Source organism: Pinus tabuliformis, chromosome 1_1, assembly GCF_031772625.1.
Source record: "Pinus tabuliformis cultivar Carrire ecotype Pingquan chromosome 1_1, CPIR1, whole genome shotgun sequence".
In the NCBI taxonomy this organism is placed as follows: domain Eukaryota; kingdom Viridiplantae; phylum Streptophyta; class Pinopsida; order Pinales; family Pinaceae; genus Pinus; species Pinus tabuliformis.
This window is the reverse complement of record NC_142297.1, coordinates 383081945-383093325: the sequence shown is the minus strand read 5'-3', so window position 1 is coordinate 383093325 and position 11381 is coordinate 383081945.

Here is an 11381-nt window from a genome sequence, read left to right as displayed (position 1 = left end):
TGCCTCCATTCTAAATGATCATGAATGGATCCTTCGATACCTGAATCCAAAACAATCCTTTGGTCAATCCTACCCCAAATGGATTCTCCTAGATCCCAATGCCACCTAAGTCCTAGGACATGTTGGTTATTACACCATCTCAACCCTCCATCATTGCTTGTGCTTGAGGGCCCAAGTTGAAATATGCCCTTGGCTAAGAGTATCTCGTTAATAGAGTTCCAACTCATAATCTCTCATAAATCCATCTCATGGGAAGTATATAATGCATGAATCCCTCCACATGGAATAAATCTACCATGCTGGTGTTTCATAATGCTCAACGCATGTTGCTCCACATGATCACCCATCATGATCCATTTGTATAACTCTTCCTTGCTATCCCCAATGTATAATGGCAGGTTGGTAGAGCTGCAAGCCTTATCTATGTACTCTTGTAGAGGGCTGCTCTGCAACTCCCAAATGTACTCCTCTTCCTGCCTTGTGAGGGACTTGAGTCATTCCTCAACACTAGACAACTGGGTCATTGATTCAACACATACCCCTATGAGGTCCTCAAATTTTCTATTCTCCTGTAAGACAGTGTCTTAGGCTGCCCCGACTCTCTACTTCAACATCGTAAGATCTGTCTTGAAATGCATGATCCTTTCCCAAAAGTCCTCTACTAGAAATTCTCGTGCCCTGTAGAATGTCTCTATATTTGACTGCACCGGATGCCCCATGACCACAACTTTAACTTGAACCTTTGTTTGACCCTCTAGAAATGGCTTATCCTACATACTATATTTGTCATGATATGCTACATGATCATGCTCATCATGTCAGTTTATTATTATTGGCTCCTCATTTGGTTCTCCTAGAATTTCTTCTTCCTGGACTTTTTTACATGTGGGGATAAGTTGTCCACCCTCTTTGATTGTCAAACATGGATGTATTAGTGGAATGTTATCTATACCTAATTGTCCATACTCTTTATGGATGTTCTCCTGGATATCTATAGACTCAACTACCTCATCATCAGGAGGAATTCCCTCCTTCCTTTCCTGATTTACTTTGTCAAGTTGATTGATTATCATCGACCTGTCCTATAAGTTTCTCTGAAAAACATGGTGTTTTTGCTCACCATTTGTGCTTGATTGCTTGGATCCTTCATAGGTTCTCTTTTAAAAATCAGTGAAACCAACTCTGGATGAATCTTCATGATCTTTCCTTGTTTCCTCTTATCACGTGGACATGAATGGTTAAGGGCGCAAGGTCCCTTGCAGATAAAGCATAGTCCTCTCATCTTTAGTTCATTATTGATGCATATTTTGTTCTTGATTCCTCCATCAATCCTTATCAACTACTTCGTAGTGAGCACCCTTTTGAGTAACTTTATGTTTTTCCTGACAAACTTCTCGACTAGATCATAGGATCCCTGTGGTCCTTCCTCCAAATGGTCAAAAATTTACATCTTAGTATCTTGCATATGTGATCATGGCCTTCTAATAATAGAGACACAGTCTTTTGCATCCTTGTTTTGACATGGTCTGAATGAGCTGACGTAATACTAGTGTAAAAATTATGGAGCAAATAAAAGATCAACTCATCACATTCCGAATTCAGTATGAATGTGCCAAAGTTGAATTCTACCATGACTGTTAAAATTTCTACATCGGTTATAAAAGGTAGGAAGCATGATGTTATTCAACCCTTTAAGGCCTTCCACTATCAACTACAACATCTCCCTCACAAGATCATTATTGTAAGACAATACTTGGGATGTTAAAGCTATGATCTTACTGAGACAAGAAGCAATTGTGAGCTTGACCTCTTCACAAGGATGCTCTAATACTTTGGGTTGTATTAATGCAAGCATAGATGGCCTGAGATTCCAACTGAGTTTCCTCCATTCTGGTTGCCCCACCTCTAAGAGCCATGTGTCTAATTCCTCCAATTTCTGAAGGTCTATGGTTGACTTTGTTCGTTGCAATTAAGATCCAAGTGCAAAGAACTTAGCTCCTCTTCCTTGTCCTTCCTTCACTTCCCATGGCCATTTTTGTTGCATAATGGCATAGACCATTTTTGAGAAAGACTTGTTATTCTATTATAAAGTGGTATTGCTAAGAAAAGGCCCCATGCTTCTTTTATTTTATCTAGAGTTTTGTCCAAAATTTTATGAGTTTTTTCTAGGGAAAGTCCCATCTCCCCTCATACCAAAGCGTGAATACACTAATTATTCAATGGATTTCGCCCCAAGATAAGGTAAATAAAAATTTGATTGGTAATAGTAAGATGATTGTAACACCTCCTTCCTTTCCTATTCCCCCTTTTTTTTAACATAAAATCTCCTTTCTATCGTCAAACTCCAAAATTTGATAGACCCCTTGTCATATGCTAAAACCAATCAAAATTTTCAAAACTATAAACATGGTTTAGTCCACAACCCACCATCTTTCATGCTTCCACACTGATATTTTTGAGCGGAAAATCTGTCTAGATGGAAAAATAATCAGTTTTCAGGTAAAGACTTAGATCTTCATATGCTAGTCAAGAGTCTGTGGAGCCAAGAATTATGCCCTTGTGAGTGATCAATGGATCATGTGCGACATTGAATTTGATGTTAGAGGTTTCAAATGTATAGGCATAAGACTATATTCGACAATGATAAACCTCTACACCAATCCAACCACATAATGCAACATACTATATAACAAAAAAAGACATAGCATTACTTTATTTAATTATGGTGACCCACCACGAAATCTTTTGATGAAATATAATTTACTCGATTCCGCAAAAACACAGTGTCTTTGCCTCTATGACTAATGTTTGAGTGATCTTGACGTAGCGAGATCAATTTATCTAATGTAATAAAACAAATACTTTGGCATGCACCTGAAGAGGACCGTGGTTGGCTCCTTGATTGATGCTCTGGTAAAAATAATCTTATCTCTGCTATTAAGAGTGATGACAACTTTGGCTCCCTAATGAATCAATGGTCAATGCCAGAACGGAAGCCTATGAAACTTGCTTGGCTCCTTCCTGCACTTAGAAGTTTGTGGTGACAATGTAACACCCAAGCTATGTCCACTTCCTTTCACCTGGAACAGATATGGGGACACTCAACTCCTTTCTCTGCTCAGACATCTGTTGTGATAGTGTTTTGGCAATGCGACCAATGGTCAGGCTATATCAACTAATCAGCATGCAACGCTCATACTCCCTTTCGCCTTCCATTGAAATGAATCAGAGGCTGAAACCAATCTAACACCTTTACTCATTAGATGGCTCGGTGTTCATTTTAAAACACAAAATTACCCTCCTCGCAACCTCGAATGCTACTGAGAAACATCATGTTGGCATTATGATGCATGTGTTGTACTTGATGGCAACCAACTCGTAGAAGATCAACTCACTTATATATATCTAGATGAATCTACGGAAGAGATATCAGATGTGACAAGGAATCAGATGACAATTCTCAGTATGTCAAGTCCAAAGGGGGAGACTGTTGGCATTATGAGACAAGTGTTGGAAAATCACACAAATGATAAATTATAGTGCAGCAAATTTATTTGATAAATTATAGTGCAACAAAGTTTCCTTCATGTAGAGAAAAGTTCACGCACTTTTATGCAAAGGAAAGTTTATTTCATGTAGAGAAAAGTTCACGCACTTTTATGCAAAGGAAAGTTTATTTCATGTAGAGAAAAGTTCACGCACTTTTATGCAGAGAAAAGTTTATTTCATGTAGAGAAAGGTTCACACACTTTTATGTAGAGAAAAGTTTCTTTCATTTAGAGAAAAGTTCACGCACTTTCATGCAGAGAAAAGTTCCTTTCATGAAGAGAAACGTTCATGCACTTTCATGGTTGGATCATGGTAGTAGTCTGGCAGTTTTTGATCCTATGGTTTTGGTCCGTGGTATTGCATCCAAAAGTGTTGATCCCAAGTATTGGGTCCATGGTATTGTGTTATTATGGTTTTGGACCGTGGTATTGTGAAAGGCCTAAGACTATAAAACAGGAAGGAGATCATTTGGAAAATCATCATCTGAATTATTGAATATCTGATAAAGTGCTAGATCTGGAATACTGTGATTGGGTTATGGTGCAGATCTGGATCTAAGCTAAAGAGGGATCTCACCAGTTGATGGAGAACAAGATCTAAGGATAGATCGAGATCAAATGGTTTGAAATGAACTATCTCTATATAGTTGATTATGCTTATTCTAGATCTGTATACTGATGCTTGTAATGATCTGAACTGGGTATAAATTAAGTTTGAAATCGCTGCAAGTCATGTTTGAATATTTATAGATCTGTACGTGGGTTGGCTTTGGTGTAACCACGTATGTATGCAGGTTTGGTTCATTGTAGTAGCGTATACAATTTGAGCTATGATATTTGAAGTCACAGGTGGTTCTGGTTGTTGATGGGTTCTGATGACAGTTTAAAGGTGTCAGTATTCTGCATATCTTGTTTGGTTGATTGTGTTTAGCTTCAGTATTGATGGATGAGAACTAATATTGGATCAGGATCATAATGACTCATATTTATGTGATCTGATGGACTAGATCTGGGTGCTAACACATATATTATCCTTGTATATGTAATGATCTGGTTATGTCTGAAGTCAGGAAGTGCAGCGAAGTTATGAAGAAGTAATTAATGACATATACGCTGGTTCACCTTGATGAAGTTGCATATACACGTAGGTTCAGCACTTTCAAGTAGCGTATGCACTCTGATGCATGATTTTGATGATACAGTTGGTTCTGATTGTTATTGCAGAGTTCTGTGTTTGCTCTGTGTTTTGGTGACTGTGTTGTTGACAGGGTTTCAGTGTTTCAGTGATTCAGAAATTGATAATTCTAGTAGTGATTGATGATAGTTATGGGTCCAGTATGAAAATTTGATGAAACGTGGCCTTCAGATTATAGTGTTGTGCTTTAGGAGTATCCAGTCTGAAAATGTATGAAATGTGGTCCTTGGAGCATGAAAGGAGATTGTAGGCCGGTGCCTACGTACTAGTACATCAGCTAGTACAAGAGCAAAGGGGGTAGAAGCTCCCTTCTAGTAGCAGCTAGAGAACAAGTGAATATTGGAGAATTCATTAGGCAGGCACCTACATACTAGTAAATGGATCAGTTAGTACAAAAGATAAGGGGGTTGTAGCTCCCATCCAGGAGAGTCTGGAAAACGAGAGAGGGTTGTAGCTCTCTGCAGGTTGCAGCCTGCGTACTGGTAAAGGACTGCACCAGTACAAAATATTGTAAAATGAAGTATCTTATTGAAAGAAGATAGAGACGACTTGCAGCAGGTGGTTTTCACCCACATTGGGTTTCCACCTTATATCATGGTGTTCATGTGTGCTTCTTGTGTGTGATGCTCTGTTCTGTTTTACTGCTCCTGCTTTCTATACATATGGTTAATGAAGTTCTGATGCTCTAACTAAAGATCAACATTTAATGGATTAACTGATTCATAAGTATTCTGGATATACGCTAGTTGCATTAGACACAGTTGCGTATACACGCGGGTTCCATTAACTGAAGTAGCGTATATGTATCTAAGTATGGAAATGAAAAAGTTTGATTGATTTGATAATACTGATTCACCCCCCCCTCTTAGTATTATTTCCAACAATTGGTATCAGAGCAGGTCCTTTGGTAGAGGCTTGATCGCTTAAAGGAGATCCGTGGAACAATGGGAAAGAAGCTTAAGAAGAAAGCACATAAGAAGAAGAAGACATCTCAGAAGAACTATGACAGTGGGAGAATCGATTGGGGATTAGATGTAAGAAGCTCTTCAGATTCAGAATCATTTCAGAATGAAGATGAACTATCAGGTATTAATTTTCTATCCTCTGATGTTCTAGCTATCTATCCATTTGGAAAAGATGAAAGTGATAGCGAAACGACTGAATTTGCTCTTATGGGTGAACAAGAAAGATATCAAATAGAGGTAGAATTTAAAAGGCTTTCAGACAAAATCAAAGATCAACAAGATCTATTGAACAAAAGGGAATGTGACTTCAAAGAAGAAGCTACCAAACTAAAAGCCCAACTAGAGGAAGGAAACAAGGTAAGGAAATTATTCAAAGACAAATATCAAAAGTTGCAGGATGAAGTAACATCACTAAGAGATGAAGTCAATGAAAGAAGCACAACCATCAAGAAACTCAGAGATAAATCCAATTACTATGAAAGTTTTGAAGCCACGATCCGCTTGCTAAAAGAAGATCTTGAAGAATCAAAGAAGCAGAATAAAGAACTACTCCAAGCTCATGAAAATGAAGTTCTTGAACTAAGACGTCAGTTGGAAGAAGAAATAAATGCTGAAGAAAACATGAAGAAGCAGTATCTTGAAAAGGAAGAGCAACATCAAGTTGAGGTAAATATTCTAAAAGATAAATTAGAAGAAAAAGATAAGCTCTTATGATTTCAAGATAGTACTAAAATATTGGATGATATTCTTAGTAGTCAAAGATCTCCTGCTATCAAAACTGGTCTTGGTTTTCATGAATCTATTGAAGGTGAATCTAGTTCATAAAATAAGACAACGAACTCTAATGCAATGATTAACAAGGAGATGAAAGGTCACCCCCATCAACAACTAAGGAAAGAAATTCTTCAAAGAAAATCATTTTCTCCTCCAATGAATAATATTGAATGTTATAAATGTCATAATCTTGGACATGTTACAGCTAGATGCAGAAGAAGAATGGTTCAAGATCATCACACAGAAAGATCACCACATTCCAGGTACTTTAATGGACATTGCTTTGCTTCCAATATGTTTGGTCACAAAGCTGTTGATTGCTACAGAAGGAATATGAAACATATGAGATGTTATGCATGTAACAAGCTTGGACATATAGCAAAGGAATGCAGGAACAAGGTACGGGCACCACACCAAAAGGATAAAACATCATCACATTTGAAGATATGGAAGAAGAAGAAGTACAGTCAGAAAGATGTGGCACAACACAATATACTCAGACACAACACAACACAGACATAACCGACTCAGGGGGAGCTGAAAGTGTAATACTTCAGTGTCCTAAATCTCATACACAAGTTTCATAAAGGGAAGTCGCATATATACGCGAGCTAGACACTGCAAAGTCGCGTATATGTCAATCTGAAGAAAAGCAGTGGGGACAGGCTCAGAAAAAGGGTCTGATATGATTCAGTCCATTATTTGCTCTATTGGTTAATACTTACAGTCTGCTGAGGATGTGTGGAAATGTCTTGATACTTGTAAGATGTTTAGAAGTGTTTTGATCCTAACTTGATGATGATGATGTCTTGATGCTTATTGTTGATATATGCATGGTCAGATCTAACAGTAAACATCTGGCACAGGTTGAGGGGGAGCATATGCCTTTAATAATGCATTGTTGGCATTATGGTTAATAGTCCTTGGTGATGATGCTTATATGGCTAAATGATATATCTTGCTATGATGTGGTTATGAGCTGTCCATGATAAAATCTCATAGAGTCTTGGGGTTACATAGTTGATGTTCAGATCATATTTATGGATTGATTCTTAGATGGTGCATATATGATACTTACATAGTGATCTTCATAAGGATAAGGAGAAGTATAAAGCTTGAATACACAACTTCATTACTTGATGATGAGTCACTCATATGCTACTATCATCATATGCATAAAGATCATATAATACAGTTATGATGCGGGATTCCTATAGTTCTTGGTGCTCATGTGGATGAGGATTGTTGATGTTGATGATATAAAGAAGCCTTGACAAATGATCTTGAGCTCAAGATACATAGTGCTGGATACATGCATGATTACTCAAAGTTGCATTGTTGGAGACATGATGATGATGAGTTCTACCTATATGATGATAGGTTGATACTTACATATGTTGATTGATGCAGATATTCCCAAGTGATGATACATGGATGATCTTGATGGCTATGGTGTTTTACACATGATATAATGTGAGTGATTTTATGATGATGAGTTGTATAAGAATCAGTTGCAGGAAAAGAAACAGGAAAAAGAAAACAAAGAATACACAGTGCTTGAAGATATCACACGAAAAGTGATGGTGCTTGAAAATCATAATGATCAACAACTAGAACAACAACCACAATAGCAACAAGCACCTCAAACACCTAAAAGTGGCGTTAGAAGATCTATAAGGATAAGTAGACCCCATGAACGATACTCTCCTTCATTATATTATGTATTGTTGATTGATTCTGATGAACCAGAATGTTATGAAGAAGCAGTGCAGGTAGAAACCAGGAAGAAGTGGGAGCAATCCATGAAAGAAAAGATGGACTCCATAGCACATAACTAGACTTGGGACTTAGTCAGGTTGCCTGCAGGTAAAGCAACATTGCAGAATAAATGGCTTTGCAGGCTAAAGGAAGAAGATGGAGGTAGAAAAAGGTACAAAGCTAGACTTGCGGTGAAGGGGTTTGCACAAAAAAATGGTATAGACTTTGATGAGATATTTTCTCCTATTGCGAAAATGACTTCAATCAAAACTATTCTAAGTCTAGTAGTAGCTGAAGATTTTCATCTTCAGCAATTAGATGTAAAGACACCCTTTCTCCATGGGGATTTGGAGGAAAAGATATATATGTAGCAGCCACAAGGATATGAGGTAAAACGGAAGGAGAAACTAGTGTGCAAGTTGAAGAAGAGCTTGTATGGCTTAAAATAGGTTCCAAGGTAGTGGTATCTAAAATTTGACAGGTTTATGTCTGAACAAGGTTCTACTAGATGTCAGTCTGATCATTGTGTTTATCTCAAAAGGCAAAATGATGGCAGCTATTTTTTATTGTTATTTTATATAGATGACATGCTTGTTGTAGGTTGTAACATGCAGGAAATAAATGTGCTCAAAAGAAAATTGGCAAACTCATTTGCAATGAAGGATTTGTGTGCTACAAAACAAATCCTTGGTATGAAAATAACTAGAGATAGGAAGAATCACAAATTAACATTGTCTCAAAGTTAGTACATAGAAAAGGTTTTGAAAAGGTTTAATATGTAGAATGCAAAACCAATTAGTATACCTTTGGCTAGCCATTTCAAATTAAGTAAGGAGGCATGTCCCAAGACTCGGGAAGAAATGGCTCATATTTCTAAAGTTCTATATCCATCAGCAATTGGAAGCTTATTGTATGCAATGGTCTACACAAGGCCTGATATTGCACATGCAGTGGGAGTTGTAAGCAGGTACATGTACAATCCAGGAAAAGAACATTGGATGGTAGTGAAGTGGATTCTCAGGTATTTGAGAGGTAACACAAATCAAGCATTATGCTTTGGTGGTTCAAACATTGCTTTACAGAGATATGTTGATGTAGACATTGCAGGTGACAGAGATAACAGGAGGAGCACTACTGGATATGTATTTTCTATAGGTGGAACAGCTGTCAGTTGGGTTTCAAAAATCTAAACTGTTGTTGCACTTTCAACAACAAAAGTAGAGTATGTTGCTGCTACAGAGGCTAGTAATGAAATGATTTGGTTACAAAGGTTTCTGGATGAATTGGGTAAGAAGTAGGAGTTGGGCAGGTTATACAGTGATAGCCAGAGTGCCATACATCTTGCAAAGAACTCTACATTTCATTCCAAGACTAAACATATACAGCTCAAGTACCATTTCATACGGTCAGCATTGGAAGATGGACAATTGAAGTTGGAAAAGATACACACTAGCCAGAATCCTACAGATATGCTAACAAAAGTTGTAACCAGGGAGAAACTGAGAATCTGCTCAGTTTCAATTGGTCTTCAAGTATGATGAAGAAGATGAGAAATAGCCAGGTCCAAAGAGGAGTCATTGTCTAGCAAATGAAGCAGCGGTGGAGTTGCTATAATCAGTCTCCAAGTGGGAGATTGTTGGGTGTGGAGCCTGATTATCTTCTGTATTCAAAGGTTTCAGCCAGATGTATACCCTAGGAAGGTTGTACACCCCTCCATGCAGGAGGGTGTCAGGGGGTAAATCCCCCCCCGGCTTGGGTGTCGAGGGCCAGCGGTCCCCCGGCAAGGGTTTGGGGGTAGTGCCCCCGAAGCTAAAAATAGATGCAAAATTTCCTTATAAAAGTCTAGTAATTTCTAGTCAATCTGGGTAGTTCATTAGGCAGATGATCTGACGTTAGAAGTTATGTTTAGTTTAGGATTTTTTTCCCTAGAAGGCAACCCCTCACTATATATGAGGGAATTGTATTGCGTCTATGCACATCGGTATTCTGAGTGAGGAAGAGAGAGGAGAATGAGAGCAAAGACGGTGTTACAACAGATCTGTTGTAGCTTGTATCTCTTCAGTTTACTGGATAATATATAAAAGAAGGACTGGCTGTTTCTCCGTGGATGTAGCCCAAACTGGGTGAACCACGTATATCTGTGTCTCTCTTCTTTTATGCATTTTCTATGTTTATATTTTTGCAATATTTTGTGTGTTCCATTGCTTTGTAATATATAATTTACTAACACAAACTGGCTAATTAATTACTGAAAAAATGACTAAAATTTGCATATAAATGACCATTTTTCAGTCAGTGACTAATAGTAGCTAATTTGTAGTATCTTATAACGCGACCAACTTTTGGTCATTTTCAGCTTAGTAATTAATTTGTTGTTTCAATTTTATCGTTTAGTAGTATATTTAGTCATGATTTTGGTTATTAATTTAGTCATTGATTTAATCATTAATTGCCACATTTAATGACCAAATATACAACAAAATATATTACTGCATGGTCACCCGAGAAAAGAAATTAATGACCAAATAAATATGACCAAAATGTTAGTCATGTTATAAGATACTATAAATTACCTACTAATAGTCGTATATATGAAAATTTTAGTTGTCATTTCTAATTACAATTTATCATTTGCAGTACTCATTTATCATTTTTTTTTGTAGTTTCATATTCATTATATAAATGATTGATTTAGTAGTTTATATTCATTTCATTTACTTTCATTAATAATCATTATAAATGACTAATTTAGTAATGCATTCATTTTATTTGTATTCATCATTAATCAATATAAGCTACTAATTTGGTAGTTTTAGAGAAATTTTATGTATTCATTATTAATCAACATAAATAAATTAGTATGATTTTGTAACTAAATTAAAACAAATTGACATATAATGTGCATGTTCATATAATATGAACACACAAAGTTACATATGTTAATTACAATACTAAATAATATCAAGTGCAACTATAAATAATTTGAACCACAACTTATATTATATAAAATGTCAAATATTACAATATGAGTTTCCAACTTGATATTAATTAGTTGGAGTACAATTTACATATGAAATATTGTTTCATCACTTCAAAACATTATCACTATTTTGCCAAAGCATTGCAAGGGAATTCACCAAC